Below are 18149 nucleotides of genomic sequence, written 5' to 3'. Positions count from 1 at the left end.
TTCACAGAAATGGTTGTCTAGTATTGAAACAAGCTGCCCAGGGGAGTGGATGAGTCACTATCCCTGGAGATGTGTAGATCTGGGGCTTAGGGACATGGCTTAGTGGTGGACTTGGCTGTGTTATGTTTACAGTTGGACTCAATGGTCTTAAAGGTCTTTTCCAACCTAAATGAATATATGATGCTGTGAAATGGGAACAGTGTTAAATGAAACTGGTAAATTGTATGTCTCTCAGAAAGACAGGAGGAGGCTCTTCATGTAAAGAGTTGGAAGCAAAGAGTATGGAGAATGCTGTGCTACAGGATGCTCTGAATGAGAAAGTGCAAAATATGAGAAACTGGAAAATTCTGTGATGAAAAAAATCCATGAAACACCCTAAATACACAGATGCCACCTTCAGTTGAGGAAGTCTTTCTGTTGCAAGCTCTGGGAATACTTGAGGAAATTATTTCCAATTGTTTTGTTTACTTCCCCAGCTAATCTCTGTAGCTTGCTGTGAAAGGCAGCATACAAGGCTAGATGGGTTTTTGATCTGATGCATATTGCTATCTTGTGTAGGTTTATTTTTGCATTAACATAGGCAAAGATCATGGCCCCTAGCTCCTCTCTCCCATCATTTTGGTAAACCTCAATCAGAGATAGCTAGTCTGTTGCCAGAGGAGGGTAAGGCTTCAGCTCTAGTTGAGTTTGGTATTAGTTCTGGAGTGGGAAGGCAGTTGAAGCCATTCCTTTCTTTTCAGTGACAACAAGAGAAGGATAGAGGGTTTAGTTTCCTTATGCTAATGCACTCTGTGAATATCCACTGTAGTACATCCCCAAATTGCTTACAATTTAATTTGGAGCAATGCATAACAATTGACTGTAACAAACAAATAGGAGGAATGATGAGAAATGGAAGAACAGAGGCAACTGTAATAAAATCATTACATGGTTCCAAGCAACTTCCATCCCTGGACTTGTGAGCAGAATGAAGCATAAAAAACAAAGCAGTTTGAAACGCAATATTCCAGCCTATGTGAAGCACTGTGGGAATACTGGCACTCTCATTCAGATGTTGACTTTACGAAGGATCGTAATGAATACTGGCACTCTCATTCAGATGTTGACTTCGTAACTTCTGTGCTGAACCACATAAAACAAACTGTTTTAAAATATTTTTCTGTTTTAGTCTTGTTATATTGCAAGGTCAATGTGTTTTGCAAGGGTCTACAATGTTAACAAAACACCCATTTGGCTCTGAACGCTGCTTTTTACTACAACAATGCTCAACTCTATTTTGTGGTGCTGCTATCTGTTCTGCAGCTCTCAAAGAACAAAAAAATGCAAAGCAAACAGAAACCCCTTGAATAAACTAATTCTCTCACATGTTGCCAGAATGAATTACTCAGTATTAAAAAAAACCAAAACCAATAGATTTATAGACCAGAGTTGCCCTCCTAGGTGTAATTTCTCTCTGTGTATACATACATAAAGATCCCCCAAAAGGTAGGGGTTGCAACATATGTTTGGGCTATCCTGCCTTTCTAATATGGAAATTAGAACATTCTTTCCTTACAGCTGCAATGTCAAAGTAACTACTTCCAAATCTTCAAATTGCACTTGATTATAGACTCTTGCTCAGCATTTTACTGAGAGAAACTGCATCGAACTGTCCTTTTAGGTTCTTTTTAAGTTGTTTGAATGCTCTGTAACCTGAGAGTGATTCTTCACTGTCCATTTGGGTTGAAGGTATATGAAAGAACTTCAGCAAATGGAAATTTAAAGAGTGTTCCTTGTCCCTGATTATGGAGAAAAGAAGAAACAAAGAAGATAATTAACTGAAAGCACATCTTAATATGCAGTCATAGGCAGACAAAATATTTTATATGCACATCTGTATGTATGTAGTAACATATATAGATGAAAATACAAGAAATCTGGAGTGGTTTTCATAGAAGATCTTAGGAACAAGGGGAAACAGTTGAAGCTTTATTGCTGCCGCTCGGCTTTGCTAAGCATTGCAAATATGGGATGTTGAAAGAAGAGCTAGTAAGAGTATAGCTGCTCACATTTATCAACAGTTTCAGTTACAACTAGGTACTGCACTAACAAAAGCTATAGCAAATGTGAGAATCAAAGAAGTGATTTGATTTACAATTACCTCTGTGCCACTGATGTGTTTATCAAACAATTCAGACACAGTAACAAGTAAAAATACTAATGCGAAAGGAGCAGTCAGATCAAATCTACCTCCCAAGCAAAGTGTGCAAATATTAAATGAGAGAGGAAAGAATTAATAAGGGGGAAGAGTGGAAAATTTGTGGAAGATGAAAACAAATGCTGTAATTTAGAGTCAGTGTTAAGATGCACATTGCAGGAGATGTGGAAAGAGTGTTATTGTTAGGTAACATTAGGTCTTCACTTCTAGAAGCTAACAATAAATAGGTGTCTGTTTTCTTAAGCAGAAATTTAAGTGGAGGAAAAAAACTGGTGGTACTAGCAAGAGATTAGAACAGCAAGCAATGCAATTCCAACACCTAATTCTACAAAGATCAGAGAAAATTCTCCAATTGATAACTTAGTGTTTGTGGGCATCTTGTTCAAAATATGAAAGATGATTAAGTCATCTCTATTTCACTGAATTTTTTAGAGTTGAAAGGGACCATAGAGATCATCTAGTCCAACTCCACTGCTGAAGCAGGATTGCCTAGAACTAGAGCATATTACTCAGGACTGCATCCAGGCGGGTCTTGAAAATCTCCAAAGAAAAGGACTCCACAACCTCCCTGGGCAGCCTGTTCCAGGGCTCTGTCAGCCTCACTGTGAAGAAGTTTTTTCTCACATTTGAGTGGAACCTCTTATGTTCCAACTTGTGCCCGTTGCCCCTCGTCCTCTCACTGGGAACCGCTGAAAAGAGTCCGGCTCCATCCTCTTTCAAACCACCCTTTAAGTAGTTATAGGCATTGATAAGGTCTCCCCTCAGCCTTCTCTTCTCCAGACTAAAGAGTCCCAGCTCTCTCAGCCTTTCTTCATAAGGGAGATGCTCCAATCCTGGAATCATCTTCGTTGTCCTTCACTGGACTCTTTCCAGTAGTTCCCTGTCCCTCTTGAACTGGGGTGCCGAGAACTGGATGCAGTATTCCAGTTGTGGCCTCACTAGTGCAGAGTAGAGAGGGAGAAGGACTTCCCTCGACCTACTGGCCACGCTCTTCCCTATGCAGCCCAGGATTCCATTGGCCTTCCTGGCTACAAGAGCTTGCTCATTGTCATTTTGCTGTCTACCAGGACACCCAGATCTTTCTCTTCAGAATTAAAAATGTTGTTAGACCATAAAGCACAGAAATCTAGATTTCAGAAAAATGAAGCGTGAGAAATATTTTTCCTGGTGATGTATGAAGTTTGTGATCAATTAGTCCTATTTTTTCTTGTTTCTTCCTTTATCTTTGGAAGAGTGGTAAAAAAAAAATCCAGTGGAATAGAAGATACTGGGTTATTTCAAAAGATGTTATGTGAACGTCATATTATTGATATTTGCTGGGGAAAAATATCCACTTTTGTGGATCTTTCTGTGCCATCTGTGTGAGTCTTATTTGTGGGAGACGAGGCTTGTTAGTTAAGAGAGACTGATCTGCAACTCCAGTGTTTCAGTAAGCTTTTTTGGCAATTCCCCTTTGCTGTAGAATGTGTGTTGTTTATTACCTTGTTTGGATGACACTTTCAACTGGCTTCCTTTTCGCATGTCTTTAGTGCCAAAACACTTCCAAAAGAGACTTTCAGGTTGTGACAGCCTTGCCTGGCTTTCTTGGCCACGCATATGATATGATAGTTTCCAACACAGATAAAAATGAACAGAGTAACTACATGCTTTTGGAGATGTTTACAGCAAGTTGGACTGGCTTCTAGAGAGGAAATGTGAATTTGGAATGAAGCAGATAAGCCTTCTAGGATACATAATTAGCAAATGGCATTCAGCTGAACTTGAACAAGTCCTAAGGCATGCCTTGTGGTTTGGAAAAAGAAATATTAAAATTTTAACATTATCAAATGGTGTGGGGTAAACCATATCAAATTTAGTAATCTAAAACTTTTCGAGACCAAGAGCTATTCAAATAGCTAAACTTCAGTATGTAGTACCAATCTAGATACTCTAGGGTCACTGGCTTGGCCCCAGGGTGCTTGCCTCAAAAGGGGGCAAGTGTGTTGTAGCTCCTCTGTCATCTGCAACAGCCCTATGTGGGCATCCTGGATACAAAACGTATTGTCTAAAATGGCGTTAGTTGCAACCAGTAACAACAGAACTTAATAGAGAACACAGAACCAGTAATACAACATAATTTAATAATGAGCCCCTGAATTCCTAGTATGTCTATGTTTTTTTTTTTTTTTGATGTGACATTTAATAAGTAAGTGACAATATTTTTTGACATGACTTTTTGTATGCCTTTTATGTAAGCTGCTAAAAAATTAGGAGAACAGATTTGTAATCTATTGTATCCATGTCATGACGTTTCATGGAAGCTGAGCAACCACAGTATTCAATGGAGGGGCTCCCTATTCACTGTGCAGTGGTGATAGTTTCACTGTGAATAACTTGAAACAAAGTTTTTAATTTTACCATGTAAACACGGCCTTACTGAAATTTAGGTTTTAGAACATTTTTGATGGTCTTCTAGCTAGGATTCAAAGTTTTTGTCCTTGTCGGGTGTGATTTCTTCTTTAAACAAGCACATGTTCTAACTAGAGACCTCTTTTAAGGAGTCAGCAAAATGAAAAATCTTTATGGGGAATGTTGAATTTTGTTTACCTTGTCCTGTCAACATTTTAGTACCTGCAAGTTGCATTCAGCAAATCAGAGTTGAGACATTAATGAGACTTGCCAGGAAAGTCTTCAAGACTGTGGAAGGTTGGGTTACATGTCTTGGCTTCCAATAGTGCAGCCACTGTACCAATGGGACTGAAATTATTTTCACATGTGTCAGTGGCATGCTACTAAAAAGATGGCTGCTTTATCCTTAGGATACAAAGATAGAAGTGTTCTTGTAAAACTCTGTGCATACAAGTAGGCAAATAAAGAGCACAAAGACCGTGATCTATTTGGGACCCAAATTTGGAAAACGATTTTCCAAATTCAATAAGGAACTGTACAGAAAGTGGGAAGGAGAGACGGAAGCAAAGTAGATGCTGATATCATCAAAACTACTTGGCAGGTGCTGGGAGTAGGTAAGAACAGACCTATTTTTGAGCCCCACTACTGACTGCTACGTTGACTTGTTTCAATTTATCCAGGTCAGTGTAAATCATCTAGGCACTGAGGGAAGAGTTTCAAGATGGGGATTTTCTGATGTCCTTATGGCAGAACCTTCAGTTTACTTCTGAAACACTTCTGGTTTTCACCTAGGACTTTGGTTTTCAGAAGCATATGCAGTCCCCAGGGAGCTGTAGCTCAGAAAAAGCACTGCAAAATTCTGTGTCTGTGGCACCCTTGATGTAGTGGAGTCATGGATGATTTTTGGTGGAATGTCTGACTGCGTGAGTCAAAAGAGAGGGAAAGATATTATTTTATCGGAGGAACAGGGCTCATCTGATTTGTTTCCTCGTGTGGTAATAAAAGAATTGAGACTGCATGTTGTTGAGACTGTATGTTGTTAGAATCTTGTTCATATGTTTTTCATTCAAGGTTGCTTCCACGTGAAAGCTATCCAGAAAAGAGGAAAAAGTCTGGAAGAGTAATCAGGCCTTCCTTTTCTCTATGAAAATACAATCTGCATTGTATTGTTTAGGAGTGTACAATTTTCAGTCATTATAAATGTTGGTTTAGGCTATTATGTGTGTGTATGATCAATTGTTAGGTGAAGGAAATATGTAGTTGTAAAAGCAGTTTTGGTACTTTCCAGTCTTCCTTGGTAACATAACAGAAACTGCAGGCAGTTGGTGTTGTTTAGTGCCATTACAAAGTCTTTTTACTCATTTGCCATTCACATTAGATTCATGCTCACCTTCCTTCTAAAATTCTTACTTATTAGCAAGACTGGGCTCTTCAACTGAAGATGTGTGGTGGTGTTCATCCTACCTGGACTAGGATGTCTATTCAGAATGGCCAGTATTTGCTTTCAAAAAGTTAAAAAGAAGCATAAACACTTTGCTTGTATATTTTTTGAAGCTTTACTTCAGCCTGTAAAGTTTTCTGCATTTCCATGTACGATCCTGGGTGCAGGGGGTCTGCTATCAACTCAAGATCAAAGTGACATCAAATGGCTATGTACCTCTTTATATAATCCCAGAGCGCTTTCTGCATGCTTACTTAAGCCAAAATACTTATATTACAATCTCTCATTTTTATATGTAATTTCTATTTTCTTATTAAAATGTGATCACCTAGGATCAGACCTAAAGAACCACATAGGAAGGGACGCAAAAACCTGTATGCTTCTCGATATTTATTTCTTTAATCCCAAATTTATATCAAAGTCTGCTACTTCAGGCTTTATTTATGGAAAATAAAAATTGGAAAAGGAACATATATTGTAATGAAAACAGACCATGTGAACAGATAAAATGCTGTAGTTGTGGGAGGAAGGAAAGGTTTTTTTTTTCCTTCACAACTGCCTCCCAAAAACTCTAGAGTACTGCATACGGAAGGCATTTTGTATGTTTTCCTTCTTTCCTCCCATCAACATTGAAAAATATCAATTTAGGATTTTTTTTTTTAAGAGAAGGACATTCATAAATCCATTTTGGAAGTTGGATATCAAATGCTTATCTTGGAAACTGTTTTGTAAGTATTACTTATATCAGAATGTTATCACACAAACTTACTTCTGTATTTTTCTGAGATTTTGTCTCTGTGAAGTTATTTGTGATTGTCCCCTGCACTCATGGTGGATTCTGGTGAAAATGTTAAATATAGTTTCTATTGTCTATAAAAGGAGAGACTTAGAGCACGGAGTTTGAACAGACCAACGGTCTATTGGAGTTTGTGGACCTTAGTCACTTTTAGGTGCTCTTGGAATCTTTTAGCATCTGAAATAGAAAATTGTATTGGTTGTCTGAAGAAAATTATAAGGAAAGATAACAAATTTAATTTTGTTGTCATATGAGAACATTTGCAATTTTCTTTATAAATTGAAAAAGAAATTGATGTTCTCAAAATATCTTTCAATTAGGTCCCTATTTAAGACAACTTCAATATTTTGTGATGTCATGGGTGCTTTGCTGCTTCTGATTCATTAATGCATCAGTAGGCTCTCTCTTTCTGCTCCTTCAAGATATTTTATTCTGTTTATTTGAAACAGTTTATTTCTTTATATTCAACTTTCTCAGCAGTGAATGGAAAAAAATTTTAGGATTCGTGTCGGCTGCAGTGTTAGATGACATTTGCTGTTTCCTGTCTAAGATTGAGACTCGCTATGAGAATAAGGATTTCACAGGACTACTTGGAAACTCTATAGAAGTGAGGTTAACAATACTTCTGATGAAGATTATTGTTTGTCTTAGTTTCTGAGATGCAAGGAGATGTGGTGAGGTACATTGTCTTCTCAGCTTTGGGACATCGCATGAGATACCACAGGGAAGGAGGAAGAAAAACTAAGGAAGTGATCAGTGAAATCAGTCTGAGACTGAAGGGAAAAGGGAGATTTTTGAGGATGGTACAGGTCAAAATATAGGGCTAGAAAAGCAGGAAGACAAGCTACAGATCTTAGTTAGATTTCTTGTGTTCGTTTTTCTCTCTTACCTCGTCCTTTCTATGCTGCTTCTTGTAACTTCATACTCCTGTTAGTTTTAAATATTTTGTAGTGATTTTTTTTTTTTTTTCAAAAACCATCAGGAGAGGTAGGTTTACAAGCACAAGGACAGAATTCCAGAGTCGGATTCACACTGAGCATAACTGGGAAAGGGACCAAGGATTGACCTCCCTCTTACCCCCATCAAATTCCTACTATTTATTCTTAACAAAGAAATTCAGCATCAGTTCCTTTTATCTTTACTGAGACCTAAATCACCCAACCCTTCCAAAGATATGTATTTGATATAGACCTAGAAAATTTTAGAAGAGATGTAAGTATTCATTATAATATCATATAAGAAATAACCTCACAACAATAGTTGAACAAATACAGATTAGTCACATCAGGGGCATGTTGTAAGTGGAATAGTTAGGGACATACTGTGTAAGTGCATCTTTATGTAAAATCTCTGAGTAAAGTAATCAAAATATTCCTGTAAAAAAAAAAGTGTCCACTATTGTTTCTTTTTGTTGGCCTGGAACACTGTCTGTGTTTTGTTACTCTCTCTGAAATATACTGCCATATACCTGTTATGTTTATTTTCCTCTGAAATATTCTTTACAGAGGTGAAGTACAAATATATACTTGCTCTTTTTTTCATTTATTTGAACTCTAAAAATGATCTGTAGTATACAATAATTTTTGACATGGCTAAAAGTTAAAAATATATTGATATTTGTCCTCAAATTATCTACAGAAATTAAGTCTTAGTATCTCATTCTTGCAATACAGGTTATAATAGAATTGGGAAAGAATGTAGTGCTCATTTTTTTTAGTTTGAAGAGCCAGCTGCAAAGACAAGTGGGGGGAGTGGTTTGAAGAATAAGAGCAAGATCTCTTATGGCAGCTTTCTTGCACGGTACTATTTGTTGGTGCAGAAATGAGGTAAGAAGACAGCTGTTTATGCAAATAAAATGTCTCACAAATCCACATGAGAAGGTGTGCACAGCACTTATAAGAAAGAAATGTTCCCTCATGCCCATACTGCGTTTCCTGGATAAATCCCATACCAGGCTAAATTCTTGTCTGCCAACTTGTGCTAATGAATATGGAACTTGCTGAAGAGCCAAAGTGTAATAAAAAAAAAAATAAGCATAAACATTGCTTTTAGTTTGGAATGAATGCATGACTAATCCAAATTAGATATACAGCACTGCCCATTTCAAAGGGCAGGCTCTCTGGCTGGCTTTGTTTGTTTGCTTGCTCTAAAGAGAAAAACAGGAATACAATGAAAACCTGGTCGAATGCAATGGAAAGGCAAAGAGAAAAGGCTAGAATTTGGTTATTAAAATTGTGGGGGGAAAAAAAAAGATACTACAGGATGCAGTAATGTAGGTGGGTTTGAAGTACAGCTGAAATATTTTATTTTCTTAGAAAGCAAAGTATTTATTTTCACAGAGGAACAAGCATGACATATAGCATCAGGAATTTGATGGGTTTTTTTCTTTTTCAAGAACCAATCATATTGTCTAACCATTTTATTTGTGAGAGATACAACATGGCTATTCTTTTGTCTACTTTATTTCAAGTACATTTAAATAGAAATAATTAAAAACCAGTTTCTTCTAACTGGCTTCCATGTAGACAGAGAGGAAAAAAAGAAATACACAGAAAAGTGGGAGACAGGGCTAAATGATTTGAGACCTTATGATGGTAGAGGATACGGAAATTGTTTGGTTTGTTGCCATGGTTGCACTGGTGGTTATGTCTACGAAGTTCCCTGATTTATGTAAGTCAAAGGAAAGTTAATTTGTTGGACTTCTGTAGATCTTCTGGATCTTTATTTTTTTAAAATATTACATTTCAAAATGCTGGCCTTCAGACATGAAAGAAATAGAAGTGAAGAGGAACTTTCATTCCTCTGACTTTGGTTGAGTGAATCCTAATTTCCATTTGCATGTGGAGAGCACAGGGCTGAATATTAGCTCTTCCTTGTTGAATATTTGTCAATAACATTGAAGGTTACTTTATGGTGCTTTGCCAGTGTCTGTTGTTCTCCATCTTAGAAAACAGCTGAGGAATCTAATGATATTTTAGCATTTCTTATCAATTTTATGGTAAACTGAACAGTATGGCAAATGAGATTGCAATCTAAAAAAATCGAAAAGCTTATACTTGAAATTCCATTGTTACTTGGTATTACTGAATACATGGAGTTGGCTGGTAGTAACTTCTGTGAACTTTTGTAGCTGAATTTCTTATTATGTAGGAGTCTAGAAGAGGATATGTCTAATCTTAAATAGCACTGCCACTTTTTGTAAATGTTCTCGAGTTCTTCCCAATTTCCTAATAGTGGCTTAAAAAAAATAGCAACAAAAATCCAACTTGACTGACAAGTAGACATATGGGAAAAAAAATAGTGTAGGGCTCTGAGTACAAGACTTTCTTTGGACACTCAAATATGTGTTATTTCTTTGATTAGGAAAGCAAATTTCTAGGAATCCTTACTAGAAATTCCATTATGTAGAACCGTTATTGCTACAGATACAAGTCAACAGCAATTTTGTAACTGTGGAAACCCATCGTATTTATTTCTGTCCCTCAGAGTATGTTCCAACTGACTGATGACAGTAGTAGTCAGTCCTTTACATGGGCTACCTGCTGTAATAAGGGTGAAAGATAAACCTGTGAAACCTATTGACAAAATATTTACAATAGAAGAAGATAAAATTCAAGAACTAGGGTTTCATTCCAGCATGCTCTTAGTGACTGATGCGCTGCCTCCTCCTTCCATAGGAACAATGACTGTTTCTGAAGGTCATACTTATGATTCTTCCTTTCTCACCACAGTAGAATGAGGGGAAAAGCAGGTATAAAGAATAATAGAGATGTCTTTCTTGTTTTAAGTTCCAGTGCTGGTGTTACAGAAGCTGGCAGCATCAGTCTCCTTTAAGTTGAAGGATAGTCCTACTGACATCCTACAGATCTGGGACAGAACAGGTACAAATCTTACAGGATTTACAGTGACTTGCTATTTTTCTGCTAAGCTCAGAAAAAGACATCTCCATCTAAGTTTTCATTTGCTCAACCATGGCAAACAACTGTGTGCTGCATGTTGAAGATTATCCAATGTTAAAATTAAGGAAAACTATGGGAAAGCTTTCACAACTAGAAAATTGATTCAAAATCCTGAATTTTAATGTTACTATGATTTTTGGAAGGCTGTACATACTTTTATCCTTAAAGATGAAGGCTAAATAAACAAATCTAATACAGAAGGGGAGGGGGGGGGAAGAACACCACCAAAAATCCCTAAACAGAAATTGAAAACTTAATTTCTATTGCAAACTTATTGGTAAAAGGAAACAATCATGAAATAAAATCTAATCAATTCTGAGAGCTGGCAAACTTCTTTCCACATTTTGCTGTTAAAGATAACACTTTTAGCAGTTTCTCTGGTCACCTGCTCCTAGAAGTCCAGTTGAAGCTAGATCTATGAAGACTTTCATTGTACAGGATATGTAAGAGTGTCTAAGAAGGATCTTACACAAGAAAGGGTACGTAAGAAGGATCTAATCAGCACAGTAGGAAAATTATGAAGTGCTTGTGAACCAGTGAAAAGGTCTTCTAATAAGAATTTGTGGACATCTAAGCATTAGCAAAATACTCATTCAGAAATCGATATAGGCTGAGAGCAGAGGTTTACCCTGGTATATGAACTCCAACAAGAAATCGTGAAGAATTAAAAATGACATGAGCTGCTGTATGGTTCTTCCAACAAATGTCTGGGTAGTTGAAGTCACCCATTAGGACCAGATTCTGTTGACCAAAAGCTTGCTTAAGTGACCCAAATAATGCTTCATTAACTTTTTTGTCTTAGTTTGGAGGTTGGTAGCAGATGCCTACTGTAAGATTCCCCTTTGATCTTGACATTCAATAGGGATTGCACTATCACCATAGTTCACTTCTATACATTCAAGGTTCTCATGAACATAGAGTGTGACTCTTCCTCCCTGCCTGTCTTTACGAAACAACCTATAGCCATCCATCATAATACTCCAGTCATAGGAGTTACCCACTGTGTATCAGTTGTTTGTATGACATCATACCTTTCTGACTGGGAATGGAGCCCCAGTTCCTCCTGTTTGTTCCTCAGGCTGCATGCATTAGTATACATACACTTGAGGTGGTTGGCCTTCTGGTTCTCATCTTGAGAAAGAAGCTAAGGGACACATTGCTGCTCTGGTTGGCCTGGCTTATTCCCCAGTTGGTTGCAGTGGTGTGACCACTGCCACTTTGGATCCTGCCCTCCGAGTCCTTCAGTTTAAAGCCCAGTTGGGTAGCCTGCTGCCAAAGATTTCCTTCCCTCTTCTAGACAGGTGGGTCCCATCCCTCCCTAGCATGCTATAGTCATTGAAGAATGTCCCATTGTCATAAAAGACAAACCATCATGATGGCACCAGCCACAAAGCCAGAGACTGATTTGCATTATGCATCTATTTCTGGCTGCACTCCTTCTAACTGGTAAATGGAAAAAAAGATATCTTGGGTAGCACTACTTTTTGCTTTCACCCCTAGGGCTTTGTAGTCTTCCTTGATTCTGCCTAGGTTCTGGCTTGTGGGGTCATTCATGCCCACATGAAAGAGTAGTAGTGGATAGCAGTCTGTGCTCTTGATGAGTTCTGGCACCCTTTTGGCAACATCTTGGACCTTAGATCCCTGCAGGCAGCATAGCTCTTGTGACTCCTCCTTGGGACAGCAGATGAGGGCCTCAGTGCCCTTTTCAGAGATCCACTCACTACAACCACTCATCGTTTCTTTTTGTGATATCCACTGTGTGCTACTGGTACAGTTTCTCCTTGCAGACCTTGCTTGTGGGGTGTCTACAGCTGTTAAATCTTCATGTCTATTTATGGTTGTAATGCTTGAGGGTAAGTACTGAGGCAGAGTCCTGCTTTTATGGGTCACAAGGGTCCAAGGTGCCTCATTCTCTGTGGTGTCTGCCATAGGAGCATGGTTCTGAGACCACTTACTTACCTCCGTCTCAACCCCTCTAATACTGCACAGCCTTTTAACAGTTTCCTGCAGCTCAGTCACCTGACACAACAGATCGTGAAACTGCACACAGCTTTTGTAGGTACTTTTTTACAGGTGAAGGGTCTGGGCACTTGTTGCAACCTGCTGTCTGTACTGAAGTCTCCTTTCTTACCAGTTTCATCTGCATTAGAGGCATTAGACATCACAGGGGCTTCCTCTGTAGAAACACTGGTTTTAGCTCCAAGGTTCCTGCACACCATCCTGGCAGGGACCTCCTGAGTTGCTAGCATGACTAAGCCCTTCCTGTGTGCCCTTCTGTCCAAACTGCCGTCCAAATTGCAAGATCACACTCTGTTTGCCTGTCCTGGTCACTGTGCTCCTGGTCACTTGCCATCCCCATGTGCTTTTTATTGGTGAAGAGTGCTTGCAGTTGCTCTGGAAAGGACCAGCCCTCCTTAGCATCTCCCTCAAGAGCTTCTGGTACCTGGTGGGTCTCTCCAATGCCCTGGCATGTTCTTACCTCAGGAAAACCCCCTGTGTGCTGAGATGTGCTGCTCTACTGCAGGTCAGACTGAGTCCAGAGTAGCTTCCCTTGGTGACTGACCAATGAGACATTGCCTCGGTGACTTGTGTACACTGTTCTCAGATTGATGGATTAGTAGTGAGATTCAAGCAAGTCTTCATATTAATGATTCCCTGCACTGGAACAGCTGCTGCCACCCATGAAAGCCCTATGGAATTTTCCTTTATTTTTTGTATGAAGCTTACTGCCTTTTTTTTTTTTGGAGAAGGAACAAGGCATAAAAGGCATGGTGAGCCCTGATATTTTAAGGCCTGCCCTGTACTTGTGACTGACTAAATCTGTAGGGATGGAATGTGACTCACTGAAAAAAAAACCCTACAATGGAAGAAGGCTCAGTGGAAAAGGGCAGGGGTGGTGTGCCCATGAAGCTCAAGGAGTAAGGCGAAGGAGCTAACCAGCTCAACAGAAAGAGGACCAGACAGTGGCCTTTGTTTTAGATAAGCAACTATCTGTAGTTGAATGAATCATGTAGTGATGTAAATGTCTCCCTTAGTGAGCTAGACCAGCATGAGGGGTGTATAAAAATGTGGCTCAGTTCAACAGAGTATAAAACTGGACAACTAGTAAAAGAACTTTGAACAGAGCAGTAGGTTTGAGTTGTCTCTGCCCATGTATGCCTTCCCAGCAACTGGGGATATTAAACATTACACCTTTCATGTGTGGAATATCTAAAATAATTGGGGATGGAGTGTTGGACTCTGGAAGTATTAGGGGTGGATAATTGCTGAGGGAGACTGAGGTGTCTCAGTAGACCAGAACCTTGATTTGACAGAGGGATTATCATCAGATTCCTCTATCTGTAGAATTATAGATCATACAATTGGCCTCCTTATGCTGTACACTTTGTCATCTAGGATTGTAAAGTGCCTCAGCAACTTCCCAGAGTTACGGAGGAAGTTTTCATGGCTTGTAAGTTACTCTACCTGGATTGCCACCTGAGTAGGTGATCATGTGTAGTGACAGTTTTACATTATATGGTGGTAGTGGAAGACAGCATTCTGGTCACTCACTGATTGCAAGGTGTGTATAGGTTATTCATCTGAGCTACAGAAAAAGTAAACTTGGTTGGAAGGACCCAATTTGTGCTGCTGCCTGCCAAAGTATGTGCCTTCTGCCCTAAGAGTCACTATGAGAGGTTTCTTGGCCTGGCTGGCTTTCTATGTATAATCATCACTATGACATGTCTATTGAAAAAAGTCCTACTGAAAAGAAGAAAATAAACAGAAGAACCAGGGGACTTAGGACGGCGATTTTTTTTTTCTTTTTCCTTTTGAAAGCAGGGACCTATCAAATCAGTCAATTCAGATAGGGATGCTAATGATGCCAAATTAAGTATGTTGTTCTCTAAGAGGTGTGTAGGACACTGGGGCAGTAGGCTTGTTCTTTTACATAGTATTCCAGAGGAATAGAATATATTCAACCACTAATGAAGAGAATCTAGCTGTTTAATGCCTAGATATCAATTACTAGATGATGCCGTGCTACTGGAACACTTATTGTGGTCACCCACGTGTTCCATGCAAATATATTCAGTAGCGAATCTGTCTCCAAATAATGATGATTAAACATATGTTGGAAACTGCATTCTCAGATTATTTTGTTAACTAGTCAGAGCTCATTCCTAACACACCAGAGCTGATCTATTGATTTCTATTCTGATGCTTCTCTTGTTTTCTTGTTTATCTTGCAACACTGTTCAGGAGTGGTACATATTCTTACATGTAGTTGTATTTAGTTGTTGTATTGCAACTGTTTTTTGCAGACTTCCATAAGGACATTCATGTAATAGACCGAACTAGACAATTGTTGCTCTAGAACATATGACTTTGTACAACCGTTCTGGCAGATATTTCATTCACTTCTCCCCCTTATTACATTTGTTTGATAGTAATGGAAGGATTTGCCCTTGGAATATTGGATAGTGATATATCTTGTACCTCAGAAGAACTGTTTTAATGGGAATAAGCTTTTTAGCACAAAATCATTACTCACTATTTTAGATCCTTTTGCTGTCTGATGGAACTGAAATCAATATGCCATCCCATAGATACTGAAATTAAGTGCGAACTTGATTTGAGTATCATATTGGTTTCCAGAATAACACTCTAGAGCTATTTAGCCACTAAATTACTTTTAGTTAAAAGTTTTCCATTGATATTTTCATAATGTGCTTTCCACGTATTCTCATTACATTTATACATTACCTTCATTTAGTTAGAGAAAATTCACATTTTCCAAATATATAGCAAGATTAGACTGAAATGCTGCCTACATTAAAAAAAGACCTCAAACAAGGTCTCTTCCTTAGTTCTAAGGACAACAATTAAACGAGCACGAAATAAGCACATCGTAAGAACTAAATGTTTCATATGAGCTAGTGCAGTGACTTGTATGTCTATTTCACTTGCATATCATAATTGCTAGGCAGGCATTGTACTAAGAATTCAGTTCTAAGCTTTTATCTGAAGTTGTCTTAAAGTTGACCTAATCCTTTTATTTGTCACATCTTTGCACAATATAATTACAAAGTGAGATTTGTCAGTTCTGTCTTAAGTAGGTAAAAACTTATTTGTTTTGTGTCTTTAGTAGTACTAATCATGCATTATTAAAAAGCAACATAATTATTTTAAACATAATCATACAACATGATGAACAAATTATTGCATTCCAAGATTTGATTTTGCTCAGTGAAATCATATAATAATTTTTTCCTTATCATCATTTAAAGCAACATAATGGGTACAATGTGAAAGAACTCTAATAAAGCAGTTCTGGAAGGTGAAGTTGAGGCAGGCCAAACATCATGTACACAAAGAACTATCAGAACAAAGCTAATGGATAAATATACCTAACAAGATGAGACTCAGGAGGGATAATAGCTTAGTGTATGCATGGGCAAAGAAGAATGCAAAAGTCTCATGTATCCAGTATCTGTGACTGTTCTCCACAAATCACAGAGTGTACCGTTGTGGTAATGCTAAAACGAATAGGCTAAAAAGGTAACAAGTTGCTGCTTGCCAGGGCTGAGGGTAGCAACTTCTCAGCCTATGAATCCAGTTATTTTAATCTTAAGTGAAAAGAGTTTATGCTTAACTTCATTTGGTAAAAGATTGGAAATGAAATATTCATCAGCTTCTGAAAAATTCTTATTTCATAGTTAAGGAATGATTTCCCTCCTCATCTGTGCTAGATGTGAGCACAAAGCACTTCAATTAAACAGTGAGAGATGTGAATTGTGTAGCAATTGACAACAAGGTATATGATTAGTGACACATATTCCACTAAAGTTTTAACACTGAACTGTCAAATTGATTTTATAAACTGATATTTTGAAACCAAAGAGGAGGTGTGGAGCTTCATTCCACCCCTGCTGCCCCTCCATTTTTCAGTGGAAACAAAATTCAGATGATGTAGTTGGTAGAGCAAGAATTATACCTAATGGCAGCTCACAGTGAAGACCTAAAGGCATAGTAGCTTGGAAATGTGAGCAAATTGTACATCACATAACAGTCCTAAGCTAGCAGGCAGCTTATATCATGGAAAGCCATATGCCCTCTGCTACAGATGACTCCATCGGTGTCCCTGGTGAAGTAAGGTTCCTGATCAAATTACCGTTTATATTAAGTAAAGGGTTACTTAGAGTAATCAGGATTACTAAGTAGTTTAAACTTGCAAAGCTATGATGGGTAACGAACTGCCAAGTTACCTAAACTTTCAGCGTGTCTCCAGTGTCACTGTTTTGGAGGTTCATTTTGCTATCTAACCAACACAGAAAGCTGCTCCTGCTTTATCCTAAATGTTTCTTGAATGGCTGACATATCATGTATTTTTCTCTGTTGCCTACTTGTAAAACAGGGAAAATATTTCTTTTTATCATGTATAAGAAAAATTGAATAAGTATTCTGCCTAAGAATGCTTGCAGTCATTGTATTGCCTTGTGTAGGAATTGATGATACAGTCTGGAGCTAATGAACAGTACTATACTAATAATAAAATAGTGTACTCTTTCTGTAAAGGTTCTTCTGTAAGTCAACTACTTGCACTTTTTTTTGTCTTATAAACTAGAAATACATTAATAGTATGCATGTTCTTTCTCTGGGAAAATAATAATTTTTTTTTCATCTAAAGGAGAATTCAAACTCAAAAATGTTTCAGTTCACAATCCTTCAGTGTTAGATGTTTTGACTCTTATTTGATATGCTGATTTGGAGTAGAAACTTTTTGTTAAAGTTCTCATAGACTAGCACAAACTTAAGTTTGAATAAACTAATTGGACTTTTAAGAAACTTCAGCTACACTTTATGTCTAGATTAAAAGTCATCCAGGCATCAAAAGTTAAGTATAGTAGTCTTTAGGTTCTGGTTTGCTTTTTCGAGAAAAAGATAAAACAGCCTTAAAATTTAGTGTATTATCTTAACAACACTATTACTATATATAGAAAGTGATTATTTTGTTTTCCTAAGCTTTATTAATACTACATCTGTTATTTAAGCAAATAGCTAAGGAAAGTACTTGTTTTTGCCACGTTGTTTGGACATCAGTTTTAGCACTAGATTAAGTGAAAGTTACTTTTCTTTTTTTAGAGCAAGATATTTTTTTTTTGATAACTGAACAAAAGCTAATTCTGAATTTTGTGAAAGAAATAATGAAAAGTTTGGCCAATAGTCTTTGTTATCAATATTTTTATAGAAAGAGACAAAACAAGTTAGAACACTTGCTCTTTTTTTTTTTTGTCTGTTAATCATAAAATAGATTTTATGTTTAAGGGCAAAAAAATAATTAAGTAGATGCAGAAAATTGTATTCAAACAATTATACAACTTTGCC

This window comes from Calidris pugnax, unplaced genomic scaffold, assembly GCF_001431845.1.
Source record: "Calidris pugnax isolate Ruff unplaced genomic scaffold, ASM143184v1 scaffold95, whole genome shotgun sequence".
Classification (NCBI taxonomy): Eukaryota; Metazoa; Chordata; class Aves; order Charadriiformes; family Scolopacidae; genus Calidris; species Calidris pugnax.
The sequence above is the reverse complement of the archived record's forward strand: the minus strand, read 5'-3'. Positions refer to the sequence as shown.